This window comes from Silurus meridionalis, chromosome 23 (assembly GCF_014805685.1).
Source record: "Silurus meridionalis isolate SWU-2019-XX chromosome 23, ASM1480568v1, whole genome shotgun sequence".
Taxonomy (NCBI): Eukaryota; Metazoa; Chordata; class Actinopteri; order Siluriformes; family Siluridae; genus Silurus; species Silurus meridionalis.
Genome location: NC_060906.1, coordinates 675,244 through 697,518, shown reverse-complemented (window position 1 = coordinate 697,518; position 22,275 = coordinate 675,244). Strand labels below are relative to the sequence as shown.

Here is a 22,275-nt window from a genome sequence, read left to right as displayed (position 1 = left end):
CCTGGAATCATTATAAGATAAGACTGAGAGAACAGTTGATTATTAGAACCAGTGAGTGTGTTTGGTGTTAGATGACTGCTCATGGCTGTTAGATCAGCCACATTGACGTAGGCTACAGTAGAGAAACTGCTACAGGTTGTGTAGATAATGGAAGGTTTAGAAGGTGAACACTTTGCTATTCACTTATATGCATTAATAAAATCTAAGTAGAGCAGTGACAGAAGTTTCATGTTAGAAAGGCCAGATTTTAGTATTATTTGCTTTTTTCTGTATCTTTACCATTTCAAGAGTTACTTTTAAACACATTTACAAAAATATGTTATTAACATTAACGTAAATGATCCTTATTTCATGTTAAGGGAGTTAACTAATAAACCTTATTTATTGTAGTGTTACCAAAAGTCTATGTAGACATTTGGAGAGTGTACAATAAATACAACAACTACACAAGCACAGCTTTACCCCTTAGTCTGTGGAATACATCCTTTTTTTCTCTAGATGAGGCAGACCAGGGGGGTATTCCAGAAAGCAGGTTATGTGACATACCTGGGTATGTTTAAGGGTAAGTTCGTGGATAACCTCAACTTTCGGTCCCAAAAACCCAAGGTAACTTTCTGGGTATGTATGTAACCATAGCAACTTACTCTCTGAAGATAACCTGCTCGGGAGCAGGTTATGTTTCAGTGTAACTTCGTTGCAGAAGGTTGGTGAGCATGGCATGCCCTTTTGATGAGGATCCTGTGGACGTAGAAGCACAAAGGGTTATAAGACCGCGTATTGATGTGTTTGCAGACCCTAATGAATATTTGAAAGAGCGTTATAGTTTTTCAAAAGATTCGTCAGTTTATTTAACACGTCTTTTAAAACCGCATATTGCAAATGTGACAAACCACGGTTCTGCGCTTAGCACTTAGGTTTTTTGTGTCTGGCTATTTTTTGTACAGTGTGGGCGATTCTGAGCATGTGGGAAAGGCAACTGTGTGTAGAGCCATTCGTACAGTATGTCTGGCACTTAAACAGTTCTTACCCACGTTTGTACAGTTCCCTGGCCATAAACCTCTGCTTGTTATTAAAGACGACTTCCACAGAGTGGCAGGTTTGTCCTTTGTAGTAAAATCTATGACGCATATTATTTATATCTATACATTATGCGCACACACACTTCTTACTTCCATAACTTTCTGTTTCAGGGTTTCCAAATGTAATTGGGTGCATTGATGGCACTCACACCCCTATTAAAGCTCCACCAATAAATGAGGGAGACTATGTTAATAGCAAATCTATTTTTCCCTTCTTAAAATTGTTAAAGTCATTACTTTTTCCACTAACTAGGTAATATGTGAGGCAACCCAAATCATTACCAATGTCGAGGCAAAATGGCCAGGATCTTTTTTTTTCCTTTTTACTATATTTGTGTTGTACACTTCAATCATTACAGGGCAGTACAATGGTTACTTGCTGGGGGACAGAGGATACCCTTGTCTGCCCTATTTAATGACACCCTACCCTGAACCTGAGCCTGGACCACAGACACGGTTTAACCTGGCTCACAGCCGCACACGGGCCAAGGTGGAGATGACTATAGGGATCCTCAAATCTCGGTTTCAGTGTCTACGTGGGCTCCGGGTTAGTCCAGAGAGGGCATGCGACATTATAGTGGATTGTGTTGTGCTTCACAATATTGCCACTATAAGAGGAGAGAGCCACCCTCCTTGTATTGAGGAAGATGGCCCAGAGGAACACCTACAGATTTTAGAGGTCAACAGAAACAGAAGACTTTTGAGAGACAGGATCTGTCAAAATCACTTTTATTAATTTTTTTGCACTGGTCTGCCAGGCAGTTTATTTCTTTATTTCCTAAAAAACAACAAAAGTAAAATTCAATAAAATGTTTTTTTTATATTGCTTTTTTCACTCACTCACACTCACTTTTAACATGCAACAGATTAATATTTAGACAAGTTTTTCACCTTAAGGCGATGCTCCAGTAATTCAATTTCAAGTGCTGCTTTTTTAATGAGGAGTCTTTTCTCTTCCATTTGAAGCTGTATACGGTCTATCTCCATGTCACTTTTTCTTATTTGTTTTTTTAAAGATGGACTTTATACAGCTCCTTTGCTGGCAACTAGGAAGGTGAAAAAAAATGTAATGAATGAGATTGTTTGGTCAGACAATAAAATTCAAATATGGACACCTGGTCACAAATTCTTACCCTGCTTAGATTGTGTGCTGAGGTTGAAGGACCCTCATCTGTGGGCAAATCCCTGGGTATGTACTGTGAAGGGACAATGACAGTTTTTTACTCTAATGCCAAAAGGGGCCATACATTATAATGGTATGCATCATACCTCAGTGGATCTACCAGCATTGTCCACTTCTGTCACAGCAGATGTGGTCTCTTCATCTTCATCCTACAGGAGAAATATTCAAGTATACATCATCTGGCAAAAAAAAACAAAACAAAAAAAAAAACTTAAAAGCAACTAAAAGTACCTGACAACAAATCACTTAAAACTGTTACAGACTGTGTTCTTTCTGGAGGGTCCAATAATACAATACGTCCATCAGTATCTATAAGAACACACAACCCATTAAATTCTCAATATTATCAAAGAAAATAATACATGAAAAGAGTAAGATGTCAGAGTAAGATCACAGTAGCCTATACATCATATGCAGTTAAATAAAATAAGCCTACATTAAAATTAATCTTGTTCAAAAAGCCTTTAAGTGACAGAGATAGTAATTTATTAGGACAAAAAATGAAAACAAATCATAGAGGTAAACTTACATTTCACCATTTTTTCACCATCACTTGTGGTGTATGGTGTGTGTGATGAACTGCCCCCTGGAATGCCAGCAACCAGAGGTCGCCCTTTATTAAGGGACAGAGCCAGCTCCTCAGATGGGGTGAAGGGAGGTGGTGGTGGGCCCCCGCCAGTTAGACGGGCTTCAGTCTTCTTTCTATTAGCTACATGACAGAATGAATATACTAAATCCTGTTATAATAATAGTTCACCAATTGTGTAATTAAATATGACCTTTTTGCAGAATGTTTGTGTTTCATTTTGACTTGGCTTAAAGTTCTTGTGGCTCCAGAAGGATTACACCTTATTAAATAAGAAATATACATTTATTTTAAACTAAAGAAATAAATGGCAGGAAAAGTAAATGCTTTCATAGTGATATAACATTCAAAAGGATGTATAAGTCATACTTCATTATTTTGCATTATAATAAAACGAGAGCCAATACCAAATTTGTATTTAATACACTTACGCATTTACTCTGTCCGTTATTTTTTGCCAAGTCAACTCTCTTGCTTTAGCCGATGCAGCTGTATTGCTTCTTTTTAATATTATTGGCTTAAACTTCTTATAAGTGTGCATTAAAACCTCCAACTCCGCCTCTGTGAACTCCGCCTCTGTGAACTCCGCCTCTGTGAAATACGCCGCTCTCTATTTTTAGCTTTGAGTTTCCATGGTGACTCGTGAAATCGGTGATCCATTGAAAATGTCTTTATATATGCACCGTGCACGCGCATTACCTCTGGGTAACCAGTTGGAGGTTGATTAAACTAACTCTTCTCAGGTGTTTTGGAACCGACATACTCATGGTATGCCTGTTTGGGGTAAATCAACCCAGAGGTTATGATTTAGCAAATGGTAAGTTAACCAAGCTTTCTGGAATACACCCCTGCCCTGTAGTCTGGTGGTCACGTGATCGTTTACGGTGCTCAATAAGTTCCTGTAATTATTTTGCTTTTCTTTTTGCCTCTGCACACAAATTTATTTATTTGTGTGTTTTTGTTAAGTATTCATTCATTTAAACTGTATATAATATATATATATATATATATATATATATATATATATATATATATATATATATATATATATATATACAGTGGGGAAAATAAGTATTTGAACACCCTGCTATTTTGCAAGTTCTCCCAATTAGAAATCATGGAGGGGTCTGAAATTGTCATCGTAGGTGCATGTCCACTGAGAGATGTAAAAAAAAAAAATGAAGAAATCACAATATATGATTTTTAAACTATTTATTTGTATGATACAGCTGCAAATAAGTATTCGAACACCTGTCTATCAGCTAGAATTCTGACGCTCAAAGACCTGTTAGTCTGCCTTTAAAATGTCCACCTCCACTACATTTATTATCCTAAATTAGATGCACCTGTTTAAGGTCGTTAGCTGCATAAAGACACCTGTCCACGCCATACAATCAGTAAGAATCAAACTATTAACATGGCCAAGACCAAAGAGCTGTCCAAAGACACCAGAGACAAAATTGTACACCTCCACAAGGCTGGAAAGGGCTACGGGGAAATTGCCAAGCAGCTTGGTGAAAAAAGGTCCACTGTTGGAGCAATCATTAGGAAATGGAAGAAGCTAAACATGACTGTCAATCTTCCTCAGACTGGGGCTCCATGCAAGATCTCACCTCGTGGGGTCTCAATGATCCTAAGGAAGGTGAGAAATCAGCCCAGAACTACACGGGAGGAGCTGGTCAATGACCTGAAAAGAGCTTGGACCACCGTTTCCAAGGTTACTGTTGGTAAATGGTTTGAAATCATGCATGGCACGGAAGGTTCCCCTGCTTAAACCAGCACATGTCCAGGCATGTCTTAAGTTTGCCAATGACCATTTGGATGATCCAGAGGAGTCATGGGAGAAAGTCATCTGGTCAGATGAGACCAAAATAGAACTTTTGGGTCATAATTCCACTAAACGTGTTTGGAGGAAAAAGAATGATGAGTATTTTTCCAAAAACACCATCCCTACTGTGAAGCATGGGGGTGGTAGCATCATGCTTTGGGGGTGTTTTTCTGCACATGGGACAGGGCGACTGCACTGTATTAAGGAGAGGATGACCAGGGCCATGTATTGCGAGATTTTGGGGAACAACCTCCTTCCCTCAGTTAGAGCATTGAAGATGGGTCGAGGCTGGATCTTCCAACATGACAATGATCCAAAGTACACAGCCAGGAGAACCAAGGAGTGGCTCTGTAAGAAGCATATCAAGGTTCTAGCGTGGCCTAGCCAGTCTCCAGACCTAAACCCAATAGAGAATCTTTGGAGGGAGCTCAAACTCCGTGTTTCTCAGTGACAGGCCAGAAACCTGACTGATCTAGAGAAGATCTGTGTGGGGGAGTGGGCCAAAATTCCTCCTGCAGTGTGTGGAAACCTGGTAAAAATCTACAGGAAACGTTTGACCTCTGTAATTGTAAACAAAGGCTCCTGTACCAAATATTAACATTGGCTTTCTCAGGTGTTCAAATACTTATTTGCAGCTGTATCATACAAATAAATAGTTAAAAAAATCATACATTGTGATTTCTGGATTTTTTTTTCCAGATTATGTCTCTCACAGTGGACATGCACCTACGATGACAATTTCAGACCCTCAATGATTTAGCTGCCTTTGCGGCAGCACCACGCCCCTGTGTTGACGTCATGGATTTTTCGGCTCGCTTCTCCGGCGAAAGAGCTGAATGGGGGGAATTTTTACGGAGCGTGAATCGGTACATGGAGGTGAATTCGTCCAGCTACCCGATGGAAAGAGCAAAAATTGCGTTTCACATTTCTCTGCTGTCTTGAGAATCTCTGTCTCTTGCCAGTGAGTTGTGGAGCACGACTGGAGGCGAGTTTAGCTCATGCACCAGGTTCATTCAGCTCCTAACCAGGGAACTCGGGATACTCACGGTGGATCTCGATCACCTCTTCCCCGCTTTCGAGAGCCACGTTCCGCACCAGGATCTTCCGGAGATCTCCGCCCTGCCCCAGGCCCTTCGAGACGGCTCCGCGCCGCCCCAGGTCCTCCAAGGGATCTCCACTCTGTACCTGGTCCTCCAACGCGGGTCTGCTCCGCCTCAGGACCTCCTGGAGATCTCTGCCCTGCTCCAAGACCTCCAGAAAGGCCTGGCTCTATTCCAGGTCCTCCAGGAGGGCCCAGCTCCGTTCCAGGTCTGCCAGGAGAACTCAGCTTCGGTCCAGGTGTCCATAGAGAGCTCCTCTCCGTTCCCGTGTCCCAAGGAGAGCTCCGTTTGGCCCCAGGACCTCCGTGAGTGCTCGGCTCCGCCCCAGGACCTCCCTGAGAGCTTGGCCCCGTTTCAGAGCTTCGAGGAGAGCTCCGTTTGGCCCCAGGACCTCCGTGAGTGCTCGGCTCCACCCCAGGATCTCCCGGAGATCTCCGCCTCTCTCCAGGCCCTCAAGGAGAGCTTCGTCCCACTCCAGGTCTCCAAAGAGTGCTCCGTTCCGTCCCAGGACCTCCGTGTGAGCTCCTCTCTGTCCCCGAGCGAACCCGTGAGCTCCTCTCTGTCCCCGAGCGAACCCGAGAGCTCAGTTGCGCTGCAGAGAGTCCCTGAGAGCTCAGCTTCGTCTCAGGGTCTCCAGGCGAGCTCCTCTCCGCTCCTCGGCTTCCAGGCGGCTCCCTTTCCGCTCCTAGGCTTCCAGGAGAGCTCCTCTTTGCTCCAGGTCCCTGACGAGAACTCGGCTCCGCTCCCGGTCCCTGGCGTTAGCTCCTCTTCGCTCCTGATTCCCAAGGAGAGCTCGGTTCCATGCCAACGCATCCCCGAGCATACCTCTTCATCCAAGGGGATCCCGTAGCACACAACTCACCACAATACTATGCAGATAAAACTGTGACAGTGGACAGGTAAAAAAAATATTTTGGAGACATGTTGTAGTTTGCCAAATATTAGAAAATGGTTTGAGGAAGTGCTGTTTGGCCGTGTCTAAAGCTAAATTAATATTTAAAAAGTTGAATTGTATTAAAAGACCCCGTATTGTGCTACCTCTGCTAAGTTTCCACTGTCAAGGAGGTTAGGAGTTTAAGGCGATGAATTCAAGTTTTACTGGGGAGCCGTCCCTTTAAGATTTAAACGTTGTTGCAAATCTTTGCCATACTTAACACAAGTTGTGAACTGTGACTTTAAAAAGGCAGTGCTGCATCTTACCTTCACAAAGGTATTCATAAAGTGAACCCATCTTCTAAAGGTAGTCCTGGGCATAGGTGGAGAGTGTGCAGAGAGGGGTTAATATTTCACACTTGACTTCATTCTTTTGTCTCCTTGCCAAGAAGCAGAACAGCCTTGTATCCAATGGCATGGAGTTTCTCAAGCTGCAATCACAACATTGTGTATTTGCTGTTTAGGTAACAAAACAAAACAGCAAAAAAAACTAAACATATTAGTTATTGAGAATGTATTACATTATTGCTGAAGCATCCAGGTCAATGCGATTCAGGATTTTTAACTTCATGGTGTATACCCAAGTATGTGCAAACAGGAAAGGCTCCTCCAGCCCCATCACCAAAAAAGCCCAGCAGCATCTCTACTTCCTGAGAAGGCTGAGGAAAGCTTCTCTCCCTCCGCCCATCCTGACCATGTTCTACAGAGGGACCATTGAGAGCATCCTGAGCAGCTGCATCACTGCCTGGTTTGGGAAGTGCACAGTCTCGGAGCGCAAGACCCTACTGAGGATAGTGAGGACCACTTAGAAGATCATCGAGTCTCTCTTCCTCTATCATGGACATTTACACCACATGCTGCATCTGCAAAGCAAACAGCATTGTGGACAACCACACACACCCGTCACACACACTTTTCACTCTCCTACCATCAGGGACGGAGGGGGGGTTAGGTTAGGTCCTCCACCACACAAGCCTGAGCTCCCTCAACTCCCACAGCCACCACCTAATCTCTTTCTTCTCTGGTCTTTTAAGGCGATTGACTTGAAATCCATTGGGGTCTCCCTGCAGGTTTGAATCCTGCTGACTACGATTCACTTTCTGTTTACATTTCCTATGAATTACCCGATCCAGTAACTTTACAGGTTGTTGTGTTAATATTGCTTCCAGTTTAAGTAGGGGATGATAGAGAATTGTGTAGTAGTCGTGGCCGAGTGGTTAAGGCGATGGACTAGAAATCCATTGGGGTCTCCTGTGCAGGTTTGAATCCTGCTGACTATGATTCACTTTCTGTTTACATTCTCTATGAATTACCCCGATCCAGTAATTTAACAGCATGTTGTGTTAATAGGGCTGACAGTTAAAGTAGGGGATATTAGAGAATTGTATAGTAGTTGTGTCTGAGTGGTTAAGGTGATGGACTCGCAATCCACTGGGGTCTCCCGCAGGTTGAATCCTGCCGACTACGATTCACTTTCTGTTCACATTTCGGGTTAATTATAAAGATGTCTTTCGCTTGTGTTTTCTTGTGTTAATAGGGGTTCCAGTTGAAATAGGGGTGACTGATAACTGTGCAGTAGTCGTGGCCGAGTGGTTAAGGCGATGGACTTGAAATCCATTGGGGTCTCCCCGCGCAGGTTTGAATCCTGCTGACTACGATTTATTTTCTGTTTACATTTCGGAATAATTATAAAGATGTAGTTCTGTTTACATTTCCTATGAATTACCCCGATCCAGTAATTTTACAGGTTGTTGTGTTAATAGGGCTTCCAGTTTAAGTAGGGGATAATAGAGAATTGTGTAGTAGTTGTGGCCGAGTGGTTAAGGCGATGGACTAGAAATCCATTGTGGTCTCCCCGCACAGGGTTGAATCCTGCCGACTACGATTTATTTTCTGTTTACATTTCGGAATAATTATAAAGATGTAGTTCACTTGTGTTTTCTTGTGTTAATAGGGGTTCCAGTTGAAGTAGGGGTGACTGCTAACTGTGCAGTAGTCGTGGCCGAGTGGTTAAGGCGATGGACTTGAAATCCATTGGGGTCTCCCCGCGCAGGTTCGAATCCTGCTGACTACGATTCACTTTCTGTTTACATTTCCTATGAATTACACCGATCCAGTAAGTTTACAGGTTGTTGTGTTAATAGGGCTTCCAGTTTAAGTAGGGGATAATAGAGAATTGTGTATTAGTTGTTGCCGAGTGGTTAAGGCGATGGACTAGAAATCCATTGTGGTCTCCCCGCACAGGGTCGAATCCTGCCGACTACGATTTATTTTCTGTTTACATTTCGGAATAATTATAAAGATGTAGTTCACTTGTGTTTTCTTGTGTTAATAGGGGTTCCAGTTGAAGTAGGGGTGACTGCTAACTGTGCAGTAGTCGTGGCCGAGTGGTTAAGGCGATGGACTTGAAATCCATTGGGGTCTCCTGCAGGTTCGAATCCTGCTGACTGCGATTCACTTTCTGTTTACATTTCCTATGAATTACCCCGATCCAGTAAGTTTACAGGTTGTTGTGTTAATAGGGCTTCCAGTTTAAGTAGGGAATGACAGTGACTTGTGTTGTAGTCATGGCCGAGTGGTTAAGGCGATGGACTTGAAATCCATTGGGGTCTCCCTGCAGGTTCGAATCCTGCTGACTACGATTCACTTTCTGTTTACATTTCCTATGAATTACCCGATCCAGTAAGTTTACAGGTTGTTGTGTTAATAGGGCTTCCAGTTTAAGTAGGGGATGACAGTGACTTGTGTTGTAGTCGTGGCGAGTGGTTAAGGCGATGGACTAGAAATCCATTGGGGTCTCCCGCAGGTTTGAATCCTGCCGACTACGATTTGTTTTCTGTTCACATTTTGTGTTAATTATACAGATATGGTTCTTTTGCGTTTTTTTGTGTTAATAGGGCTTCCAGTTTAAGTAGTGGATGATAGAGAGTTGTGTAGTAGTTGTGGCCGAGTGGTTCAGGCGATGGCCTAGAAATCCATTGGGGTCTCCAAGCAGATTCGAATCCTGCCGACTATGATTTAGTTTCTGTTTACATTTCCTATGAATTACACCGATCCAGTAAGTTTACAGGTTGTTGTGTTAATAGGCCTTCCAGTTTAAGTGGTGGATGACAGTGACTTGCGTTGTAGTCGTGGCCGAGTGGTTAAGGCGTTGGACTTGTAATCCATTTGGGTCTCCCCGCACAGTTTCGAATCCTGCCGACTCTGATCCACTTTCTGTTCACATTTCGGGTTAATTATAAAGATGTCTTTCGCTTGTGTTTTCTTGTGTTAATAGGGGTTCCAGTTGAAATAGGGGTGACTGATAACTGTGCAGTAGTCGTGGCCAGATGGTTAAGGCGATGGATTTGAAATCCATTGGGGTCTCCCCGCACAGGTTCGAATCCTGCTGACTACGATTTATTTTCTGTTTACATTTCGGAATAATTATAAAGATGTAGTTCTGTTTACATTTCCTATGAATTACCCCGATCCAGTAATTTTACAGGTTGTTGTGTTAATAGGGCTTCCAGTTTAAGTAGGGGATAATAGAGAATTGTGTATTAGTTGTTGCCGAGTGGTTAAGGCGATGGACTGAAATCCATTGGGGTCTCCCGCAGGTTCGAATCCTGCTGACTACGATTCACTTTCTGTTTACATTTCCTATGAATTACCCGATCCAGTAAGTTTACAGGTTGTTGTGTTAATAGGGGTTCCAGTTTAAGTAGGGGTGACTGCTAATTGTGTAGTAGTCGTGGCCGAGTGGTTAAGGTCATGGACTAGAAATCCATTGGGGTCTCTCTGTGCCGCTTTCAATCCTGCTGACTACGTTTCACTTTCTGTTTACATTTCCTATGAATTACCCGATCCAGTAAGTTTACAGGTTGTTGTGTTAATAGGGCTTCCAGTTTAAGTAGGGATGACAGTGACTTGTGTTGTAGTCATGGCCGAGTGGTTAAGGCGATGGACTAGAAATCCATTGGGGTCTCCCTGTGCAGGTTTGAATCCTGCTGACTACGATTCACTTTCTGTTTACATTTCCTATGAATTACCCGATCCAGTAATTTTACAGGTTGGTGTGTTAATAGGGCTTCCAGTTTAAGTAGGGTGACCGCTAACTGTGCAGTAGTCGTGGCCGAGTGGTTAAGGCGATGGACTAGAAATCTGTTGGGGTCTCCCTGTGCAGGTTCGAATCCTGCTGACTACGATTCACTTTCTGTTTACATTTCCTATGAATTACCCCGATCCAGTAAGTTTACAGGTTGTTGTGTTAATAGGGCTTCCAGTTTAAGCAGGGGATGACAGTGCCTTGTATTGTAGTCGTGGCCGAGTGGTTAAGGCGATGGACTAGAAATCCATTGGGGTCTCCCCGCGCAGGTTCGAATCCTGCTGACTACGATTTGTTTTCTGTTCACATTTCGTGTTAATTATACAGATATGGTTCTTTTGCGTTTTCTTGTGTTAATAGGGCTTCCAGTTTAAGTAGTGGATGATAGAGAGTTGTGTAGTAGTTGTGGCCGAGTGGTTAAGGCGATGGCCTAGAAATCCATTGGGGTCTCCAAGCAGATTCGAATCCTGCCGACTACGATTTAGTTTCTGTTTACATTTCCTATGAATTACACCGATCCAGTAAGTTTACAGGTTGTTGTGTTAATAGGGCTTCCAGTTTAAGTAGTGGATGACAGTGACTTGTGTTGTAGTCATGGCCGAGTGGTTAAGGCGATGGACTTGAAATCCATTGGGGTCTCCCCGCGCAGGTTTGAATCCTGCTGACTACGATTCACTTTCTGTTTACATTTCCTATGAATTACCACGATTCAGTAAGTTTACAGGTTGTTGTGTTAATAGGCCTTCCAGTTTAAGTGGTGGATGACAGTGACTTGTGTTGTAGTAGTGGCCGAGTGGTTAAGGTGATGGACTAGAAATCCATTGGGTTCTCCATCTGCAGGTTCGAGTACTGCTGACTACGATTCGCTTTCTGTTTACATTTCCTATGAATTACCCCGATCCAGTAACTTTACAGGTTGTTGTGTTAATAGGGCTTCCAGTTTAAGTAGGGGATGATAGAGAATTGTGTAGTAGTTGTGGCCGAGTGGTTAAGGTGATGGACTTGAAATCCATTGGGGTCCCCCTGTGCAGGTTCGAATCCTGCTGACTACGATTCACTTTCTGTTTACATTTCCTATGAATTACACCGATCCAGTAAGTTTACAGGTTGTTGTGTTAATAGGGCTTCCAGTTTAAGTAGTGGATGACAGTGACTTGTGTTGTAGTCGTGGCCGAGTGGTTAAGGCGATGGACTAGAAATCCATTGGGGTCTCCCCGCGCAGGTTTGAATCCTGCTGACTACGATTTGTTTTCTGTTCACATTTTGGGTTAATTATAAAGATGTGTTTTCTTGCGTTAATAGGGGTTCCAGTTGATATAGGGGTGACTGCTAACTGTGCAGTAGTTGTGGCCGAGTGGTTAAGGCGAAGGACTAGAAATCCATTGGGGTCTCCCTGCAGGTTCGAATCCTGCTGACTATGATTCACTTTCTGTTTACATTTCCTATGAATTACCCGATCCAGTAATTTTACAGGATGTTGTGTTAATAGGGCTTCCAGTTTAAGTAGGGGATGATAGAGAATTGTGTAGTAGTTGTGGCCGAGTGGTTAAGGCGATGGACTTGAAATCCATTGGGGTCTCCCTGCGCAGGTTAGAATCCTGCCGACTGTGATTAATTTTCTGTTCACATTTTGGGTTAATTATAAAGATGTGTTTTCTTGTGTTAATAGGGGTTCCAGTTGAAATAGGGGTGACTGTTAACTGTGCAGTAGTCGTGGCCGAGTGGTTAAGGCGATGGACTTGAAATCCATTGGGGTCTCCCTGCACAGGTTTGAATCCTGCTGACTACGATTCACTTTCTGTTTACATTTCCTATGAATTACCCGATTCATTAAGTTTACAGGTTGTTGTGTTAATAGGGCTTCCAGTTTAAGTGGTGGATGACAGTGACTTGCGTTGTAGTCGTGGCCGAGTGGTTAAGGCAATGGACTAGAAATCCATTGGGGTCTCCCCGTGCAGGTTCGAATCCTGCTGACTACGATTCACTTTCTGTTTACATTTCCTATGAATTACCCTGATCCAGTAACTTTACAGGTTGTTGTGTTAATAGGGCTTCCAGTTTAAGTAGGGGATGATAGAGAATTGTGTAGTAGTCGTGGCCAAGTGGTTAAGGCGATGGACTAGAAATCCATTGGGGTCTCCCGCAGGTTCGAATCCTGCCGACTACGATTTGTTTTCTGTTCACATTTTGTGTTAATTATAAAGATGTGTTTTACTTGTGTTTTCTTGTGTTAATAGGGGTTCCAGTTTAAGTAGGGGTGACTGCTAACTGTGCAGTAGTCGTGGCCGAGTGGTTAAGGCGATGGACTTGAAATCCATTGGGGTCTCCCTGCGCAGGTTCGAATCCTGCTGACTACGATTCACTTTCTGTTTACATTTCCTATGAATTACCCCGATCCAGTAAGTTTACAGGTTGTTGTGTTAATAGGGCTTCCAGTTTAAGTAGGGGATGACAGTGACTTGTGTTGTAGTCATGGCCAGTGGTTAAGGCGATGGACTTGAAATCCATTGGGGTCTCCCTGCAGGTTCGAATCCTGCTGACTACGATTCACTTTCTGTTACATTTTGGGTTAATTATAAAGATGTGTTTCACTTGTGTTTTCTTGTGTTAATAGGGGTTCCAGTTGAAATAGGGGTGACTGCTAACTGTGCAGTAGTTGTGGCCGAGTGGTTAAGGTGATGGACTTGAAATCCGTTGGGGTCTCCCTGCAGGTTCGAATCCTGCTGACTATGATTCACTTTCTGTTTACATTTCCTATGAATTACCCCGATCCAGTAAGTTTACAGGTTGTTGTGTTAATAGGGCTTCCAGTTTAAGTAGGGATGACAGTGACTTGTGTTGTAGTCGTGGCCGAGTGGTTAAGGCGATGGACTAGAAATCCATTGGGGTCTCCTGTGCAGGTTCGAATCCTGCTGACTACGATTCACTTTCTGTTTACATTTCCTATGAATTACCCCGATCCAGTAATTTTACAGGTTGTTGTGTTAATAGGGCTTCCAGTTTAAGTAGGGGATGATAGAGAATTGTGTAGTAGTTGTGGCTGAGTGGTTAAGGTGATGGACTAGAAATCCATTGGGGTCTCCCTGCACAGGTTTGAATCCTGCCGACTACGATTTGTTTTCTGTTCACATTTCGTGTTAATTATACAGATATGGTTTTTTGCGTTTTCTTGTGTTAATAGGGCTTCCAGTTTAATTAGGGGATGATAGAGAATTGTGTAGTAATTGTGGCCGAGTGGTTAAGGCGATGGACTAGCAATCCATTGGGGTCTCCGCGCAGGTTCGAATCCTGCTGACTACGATTTGTTTTCTGTTCACATTTCGTGTTAATTATACAGATATGGTTCTTTTGTTTTCTTGTGTTAATAGGCTTCCAGTTTAAGTAGGGGATGATAGAGAATTGTGTAGTAGTTGTGGCCGAGTGGTTAAGGTGATGGACTTGAAATCCATTGGGGTCTCCGCGCAGGTTCGAATCCTGCTGACTATGATTCACTTTCTGTTTACATTTCCTATGAATTACCCGATCCAGTAACTTTACAGGTTGTTGTGTTAATAGGGCTTCCAGTTTAAGTAGGGATGACAGTGACTTGTGTTGTAGTCATGGCCGAGTGGTTAAGGTGATGGACTAGAAATCCATTGGGGTCTCCTGCAGGTTTGAATCCTGCTGACTATGATTCACTTTCTGTTTACATTTCCTATGAATTACCCTGATCCAGTAACTTTACAGGTTGTTGTGTTAATAGGGCTTCCAGTTTAAGTAGGGATGATAGAGAATTGTGTAGTAGTTGTGGCCGAGTGGTTAAGGCGATGGACTTGAAATCCATTGGGGTCTCCTGTGCAGGTTAAAATCCTGCTGACTATGATTCACTTTCTGTTTACATTTCCTATGAATTACCCGATCCAGTAACTTTACAGGTTGTTGTGTTAATAGGGCTTCCAGTTTAAGTAGTGGATGATGTGACCATCACACTCACATCAATGACCATCACACTCACATTACTGACCATCACACATCACTGACCATCACATCACATCACTGACCATCACTGACCATCACACTCATCACTGACCATTACACTCACATCACTGACCATCACAATCACATCACTGATCAACACACATCACTGACTTTCAAACTCACATTGCTGACAATCACATCACTGACCATCACATGACCATCACACATCACTGACCATCACAATCACATCACTGATCATCACACTCACATCACTGACCATCACACTCATCACTGACCATCACATTCACATCACTGACCATTACTGACCATCACAATCACATCACTGATCATCACACTCATCACTGATCATCACACTCATCACTGATCATCACACTCACATTACTGACCATCACATTCACATTACTGACCATCACACTAATCACTGACCATCACACTCATCACTGACCATCACACTCACATCACTGATCATCACACTCACATTACTGACCATCACTGACCATCACATGACCATCACACTCATCACTGACCGTCACATTCACATCACTGACCATTACACACTCATTACTGACCATCACACTCACCACTGACCATCACACTCATATTACTGACCATTACACTCACATCACTGACCATCACACTCACATCACTGACCATCACACTAATCACTGATCATTACACATCACTGACCATCACACTCATCACTGACAATCACATTCACATCACTGATCATCACACTCATCACTGATCATCACATCACTGACCATCACACTCATCACTGATCATTACACATCACTGACCATTACACTCATCACTGACCATTACTGACCATCACATTCACATTACTGATCATCACACTCACATGACTGACCAGCACACTCATCACTGACCATTACACTCACATCACTGACCAAGAGAGAGAAAAGGAGAAACATGTAAAGTGAAATCTTTGAAATCTGAATGTGGAGTAAAAGAAGCTGTAGGTTCTTCAGCTCCAGACAGTATTTTCAGGTGTTAATCTACTGGAAATACATTGATCATCACACTCATCACTGATCATCACACATTTATCACTGACTATCACACTCGTCACTGACTATTACACTCACATCACTGACCATCACATGACCATCACACTCATCACTGACCGTCACATTCACATCACTGATCATCACACTCATCACTGATCATCACACTCATCACTGATCATCACACTCACATCACTGACCATTACATTCACATCACTGACCATCACACTCATCACTGACCATCACAATCACATCACTGATCATCACACTTAACACTGATCATCACACTCACATCACTGACCATCACACTCATCACTGACCATCACACTCACATCACTGACCATCACACATCACTGACCATCACACTCATCACTGACCATCACACTCATCACTGACCATCACACTCACATCACTGACCATCACACTCACATCACTGACCATCACACTCATCACTGACCATCACACTCACATCACTGACCATCACACTCATCACTGACCATCACACTCACATCACTGACCATCACACTCACCACTGACCATAACACACTCATCACTGACCATCACACTCATCACTGACCATCACACTCATATCACTGACCATTACACACTCATCCACACCCACACTCATCGGATCCTTGGCAGAAACATCATACAGAAATGAACCTGAGATATTAGAGGAGTGGCAGGAGTTCTACCTCCCAGATCACATGTACGTGTAGGTGATTGGTGTTTTTAAGGAGTTCACCTGTGACTCCCTCGAAGATGAACTGGTGCTGATGGTGTATGAGGATGGAAAAGTGTTTGCTAATGAAGGTAACAGGCTCCATCTCACCAATAACAACCTTAAGGAACCTTTGAACATGGCCTCCAGTTCCCAGGAACCAAAGAGTACAATCGAGGTCAAAGCTTTGAGGACATGTTGAGATGGACTTCAGTGTTTCTAAGTTTAATTCCAGCTTCAAGAGCTTCCTGATTTTCAATCTCTCATATAAAACCTTTACATGATCAGAGATCATCGATCTTCACAAACCTTTTACACAATATCATCTAGTGATACAGAACACCATTTAGCATAATATTAGGAACAATAAGGAGAATTATGCATTATTCAATTATAAATAACACTTATTTATAATTAATATTATCTTTTTATTTTCTTGATATTTTGAGTCAGTGAGATCCCTTAATGTTTAAAATCACACACTAAATACTTCTGATAAATCACACAGAAATATTATAACTTTAGTATTTTAATACATTATAGACTTACAGAGTGGAAGTGTAGTGTGTGTGTGTGTGTGTGTGTGTGTGTGTGTGTGTGTGTGTGTGTGTTTACAGTGTTTAATGAAAACACAGTCATTAGTGTTGCACAAGTCAGCTCACTCTTAGTGTCGGTCTCAAGTCCGGATAAATGTGGAGGATTGTGTTATGAAGGACATCCAGCATAAAACATGGCTTTAAGGAGAGGAATGTGGAAGGGCAGATGGTGGTGGATTTTGTTAAAAGGATGGATTTTGCTAAATGGCAGTGGTGAACACGTATTTTAAGAAGAAGTAGGATCATAGGGTGATGTATAAGAGTGGAGGAAGGTGCACACAGGTGGACGATGTTCTATGGAGGAGATGCACCCTGAAGGAGATTGGAGACTGTAAGGTGATGGCAGGGGACAGTGTAGCCAGACAGCATCGGATGGTGGTCTGTAGGATGGTTTTGGAGGTGAAGAAAAAGACGAGGAGAGTAAAGACTATAAGAAGAATAAGATGGTGGACACTGAAAGAGTGTAGTGTGAGATACAGGGAAGAGGTCACACGGGAGCTCGGTGGTGGTGAAGAGGTGCTGAATGATTGGGGAACTACTGCAGAAGTGATAAGGGGGGGTATGTATGTTTTAGAGACAGTGGCATTGAGTAAAAGACAGGAGGTGGAGCTGGAGGTAGCAGAGCTGAAGATTTTGAGATGTTTGTTGGGAGTGACGACGATGCACAGTTTTAGAAACGAGTTTATTAGAGGGACGGCGCATGTAGGACGTTTTGGAGACAAGGTGAGGGAGGTGAGATTGAGATGGTTTGGACATGTGCAGAGGAGGGACATGGGGTATATCAGTAAAAGAATGCTGAGGATGGAGACACCAGCAAGGAGGAAAAGAGGAAGGCCAAGGAGGAGGTTTATGGATGTTGTGAAGGAAAACATGCAGGTAGTTGGTATGAAAGAGGCAGATGTAGAGGACAGGGGGGTATGGAGACGGATGATCCGCTGTGGCACCCCCTAATGGGAGCAGCCGAAGGAAGAAGAAGAAGAAATAAATAACAAATAACAATACCAAACAAATAACTACAAGACTAGAACACTGTGATCAAATTTTTATTTCATGTTGTGCATGTCTTGTTGAGCACAAAATCCTCATTATCCACATTGAAATACACTATATGAACAAACAAAAAAAATATACAGAAATCGAAGAGATAAATGTATTTACAAATAACCAAATAAATAACAAATAACTAACAATAACAAACAAATAACCAAAAAACTAGGACACTGATCACTGTGAATTTACACTGAATGCTTTTATAGTATCATCATCATAAACTTGTTTGATGCTGTAGCGACTTCTGTTTTCCTCAGATCTTTTTTCCATTCATCCTGTCATCAATCCATCAAAGTAATCTGTCACTGTTTGTACTAAATGTTGTAACTGGTGGCTGTTGGAAATTGTGGCCATATTATTTGTAGCAATGAAGTGTTTACTTCTGGCTTCAGTCTCAGCACAGTTACCAGAAGGATTTTTGCAAGGTGGTGGTTTCACCTTGCTCAGGTTCTTCAATTTGTACGCTCTACAGCTAACACCACTCAGAAGTTGTAAACTTTTTGCATCTCTACAGTCATCTGGAAACACTGACATCACAACCGAGGCCACTTTGGGATGGCAGACATGAAGACAGGAAACAGCCAGAGGCGGACAGAGTACACAGCTTCAGTACTTGAGTAAAAGTAAAAGTACCCCTTGCTAAATCAAGTCATTTTTTATCTTTTGACCATGTTGCTTTATTTAACATTTCTCACTTGCACACAAGGCAATAGAACAATGGCAACGCTCCGACAAACCTTGGCTACAGTTTTAATGGATTTTTTGCACCCATATTTGAATCTGACTGTGTAAAACCGACCGCTTACTCAAGAACATCAGAGCAAATGCTCAGCTTACATTAATGTGTAATATCAGAAAAGAAAATGTGAGTTTCTCTGATGAAAAAACAATTAAATCAATAAACCTAAACCAGCAAAGAAGGCAATATAGCAATGTTGTAACACACCTCTAAACCTGACCGTGTTATACACAAAGCATAGAGCAAAGAAGAGAAAATAATGATGATTAAAGAAAATCAGCTAATTAGCTGTGTTTAGGTCAACAAACAAAGAAGGAAACATAAAATACAGCTCATTTGAGTGACAGTATTAAACCCCTTCCTCTCACATTGAATACTGGTAAAGGCAGGAGAAAAAACTCTCAGCTGAATAACACCATTCTCACACACACAATCTATGTGTGACAACTCTGTGTGTGTGTGTGTGTACTGTACTTCAATTCAATCAAATATCATGAAATCCTTGTTCAACTTGAGAAGTTGGTTCTCAAAATTCTGTGAATGAATTAATCCCCTTCTTGGGGTGAAAAGCAAACCTGCTATGCTAAAAAGCTAAAAAGCTGGCAGGGCTGTGTTGAGCTTTAGTGAGAGCTTATGCACAGCTGGATAGGGGGCCAGTGTATTCACTCCTTCAGCTGTAGTGGCTAGGTATCCTTCAAGTTGTTTACTAATCTCATGGGAATGCGTCTGCTTGACATAAACCGGAGAAGACGAGAATGAATATTTTATGAGTGATGATTTCTATTCAAAATAACGAACGTTACAGATTAATTATTTTGCACTCCTGGCATACATTTAGAAATTGTCACTGCAAACCAGTTTAATCAAATATCGAAGCTGGAGTCTTAAACCTTTCTTGTGATGCTGAGTTTGTCCAGATCAATTAAGAGTGTGATGTTTTGACGAGTAATTAATTTTGATCAACAATAATCCGGGATCACCAGTGATCCCTGCAGCTCAAGGGGTTAAGCCTCAACAAACACTATTGTAATCCTGTCTAGGCCAGCTGAACTGTTATTTTTTTTAAAAGCCAAATAGGGCTAGCTCTAGTCATTCGCTCTGGTGAAATAAGTGAACTGAAAATGCCCTGCTTGCAACTAGCTAGAACTAATTATGCTTTAACATTTTTGTATGGTAAAAAAGACGTTTCGTACTCGAGCTCAGACTAGAAAAGATATGCTCTCTCTATTTGTCAGGGGCATGTCAAAACATGAATCTGAAAGGACTTCAGTTAATTTGATTATTATCTATGTTACACCATGATTAGCTTGCCTCGGCTTACAGTATGTTAACTATTGTCAGGCCAAAGTTAGCCATCTGAATGGCAAATTGGCGGGTGCATGTGGCTTCGACTACTCAAACGTAACCGAGAATGTAAAAAGCTGCATTATCGCAGCTAGCCAATCTTTTAGTGCACTTTTCTGTAGCTAGACTCTAGCTTAGAAAAAATGTAAGGAAGGTGATTGCTGATAGGCTGTCCCAAGCATTGGCGCCTGCACAATCCAATCACGTTTGAGAGGGAAACAACAAATTGAGGGTTTTTGATTTTTTTCTTTTTTCCTTTTTTTTTTTAGAAGTAACGCGTACTTACGGTTATGGGAAGAAATGTAGCGGCGTAAAGAGTACAATATTTGCCTCTGAAATGTACTTGAGTAAAGTCATGAGTACGCCCCAAAAATGATACTCGAGTAAAGTACAGATTCCTCAAAATTGTACTTAAGTAAATTTACTCCGTTACTGTCCGGCTCTGTCTATTTCACACACAATGCCTTTAATGTTCCCATATTCACTGTAGTTATGCTGAACCCTTTTGATTTTTTGTCTCTTTATAGTTCTTTTATTTAATTTCTTTTTTAGTTCATATTATGGTTTTTCTTAAGATTATTATTATTTATTGCAGCTTATTATGCACTTTTATTTGTTTATTAACTCCTTTTTAAAGGTCTTACCATGTATCCTACATGGATCACATGGTTTCTCCAGTTTCACCAGCATTCACTAATAATTTAGTGTCCACTTCATCATCAGTCATAATCTACAAGTGATATCTGTTCCTAATGAATTATAACGGGTATGGAATTTAAAAAGCTTATTTTAGAGAGAAAATCCCAAGAACGGTGACAAACATCAGCGTTACATCCTGAAATGGAAAGCCTCAAATTTCTGCATGATCGCTAAATAATTAGCAGAGGAGTAAAATGTAAAGGTTGTTAAGGACATTACTATGTCTATAAAATAAGCATAACTTATTGTGTAAAATATTTTGTAGTAATTCTAACAGTTTTTTTTGCTAATGCCAGTAAAGTTACTTGAATATGTTCATTTTCACCCTCATTTAAATACTTACAAATATCGCTAATAATACTTATAAGTATTTTTAACAATGAACTTTGTCTCGAAGCAACTTTACACAGATAATGTGGTGATTAAAAGTAAATATGTTCTTTATAAGTAAGTTTGTCTTTGATGAGCAAAAATTTCCCGAGATGGCATAAGGAAGAAACCTTGAGAGGAACCAGACTCATGAGGGAACCCATCCTCATCTGGGTTGCACCAAATGTCTATTTATAGCAGATATACAGATGATAGCAGATGATCAAAAGCGAAAAGTAGTCCTGAGTCAGTGTAGGAGACTGTTGACATTAACTACAGTCCAATCCATCCTTAAAGCGCCCGTTCTTACTCCAGAATTTCATGGAACCACCCAAGGCGCTGATGAGAAACCGTCCCAAGCTGCAAAGAGTGGCCTCCAAATGAAGAGAACTCTATCCAGAGGCAGGCCTGGATGAAGTGGGAAGATCACGGGTGCTTTAGTACCTAAAGGTCTACATTTAAACATACTTTTATATTCTAAAATTATAAATTTTTATGATTATTATATGAAGATTTCCACATTTATATGATTTATCCTACAGATTAATCACTATAAAGAAAATAGAAACATACACAAGAATGTTATTAACAACTTGTACACTGTACTGCACGATCCATGTGGAATATAATGTGCATATAATATTGAATATTGTGAATGTAAACAAACATTCAGCAGTAGTTGAAAAAAATCAGGTCAGTCTCTGAGCATAAGCACTGAATCACTTGGAATTTACTCGCTCAATAATAAAAACTCTTTGCTATAGTTGTGAGGTGACTGATACACAAAGCCATGGAGCAGTTGGACACTGGGAGACAATCAGATGAATGAAAGTAGAAAATGTGATAAAACCCTAAAGTTTATTGTGAGATTTGAGTCGTGATCGTTCAGATGCACAGTGTAGCAGCAATGACACAAACTTCACTTCACAACAAGAGCAAAAATACATGAATGAAAAAA

At 41.7% G+C, this 22,275-nt stretch overlaps 1 long non-coding RNA gene and 9 other non-coding genes across 10 annotated transcripts; 9 read left to right on the top strand and 1 right to left on the bottom strand.

The window, feature by feature from the left end:
- Positions 1-2,103: 2,103 nt before the first annotated feature.
- On the bottom strand, positions 2,104-2,441 carry LOC124376930. Its single transcript, XR_006924016.1, has 3 exons — positions 2,349-2,441; positions 2,213-2,275; positions 2,104-2,125 (listed from the first exon to the last, which is right to left on the bottom strand). It is a non-coding gene; the product is annotated as an uncharacterized LOC124376930 (long non-coding RNA).
- A 5,843-nt stretch (positions 2,442-8,284) lies between these two features.
- Positions 8,285-8,366, top strand: trnas-uga. Its single transcript has one exon. It is a non-coding gene; the product is annotated as a tRNA-Ser (tRNA).
- Positions 8,367-8,701: 335 nt separating this feature from the next.
- On the top strand, positions 8,702-8,783 carry trnas-uga. Its single transcript has one exon. It is a non-coding gene; the product is annotated as a tRNA-Ser (tRNA).
- Positions 8,784-9,270: 487 nt separating this feature from the next.
- trnas-uga lies at positions 9,271-9,350 on the top strand. Its single transcript has one exon. It is a non-coding gene; the product is annotated as a tRNA-Ser (tRNA).
- A 1,654-nt stretch (positions 9,351-11,004) lies between these two features.
- On the top strand, positions 11,005-11,086 carry trnas-aga. Its single transcript has one exon. It is a non-coding gene; the product is annotated as a tRNA-Ser (tRNA).
- A 298-nt stretch (positions 11,087-11,384) lies between these two features.
- trnas-uga lies at positions 11,385-11,466 on the top strand. The gene has a single exon. It is a non-coding gene; the product is annotated as a tRNA-Ser (tRNA).
- A 491-nt stretch (positions 11,467-11,957) lies between these two features.
- trnas-aga lies at positions 11,958-12,039 on the top strand. The gene has a single exon. It is a non-coding gene; the product is annotated as a tRNA-Ser (tRNA).
- A 654-nt stretch (positions 12,040-12,693) lies between these two features.
- On the top strand, positions 12,694-12,775 carry trnas-aga. The gene has a single exon. It is a non-coding gene; the product is annotated as a tRNA-Ser (tRNA).
- Positions 12,776-13,071: 296 nt separating this feature from the next.
- Positions 13,072-13,153, top strand: trnas-uga. The gene has a single exon. It is a non-coding gene; the product is annotated as a tRNA-Ser (tRNA).
- An 863-nt stretch (positions 13,154-14,016) lies between these two features.
- trnaa-agc lies at positions 14,017-14,096 on the top strand. Its single transcript has one exon. It is a non-coding gene; the product is annotated as a tRNA-Ala (tRNA).
- The last annotated feature ends 8,179 nt before the right edge of the window (positions 14,097-22,275 follow it).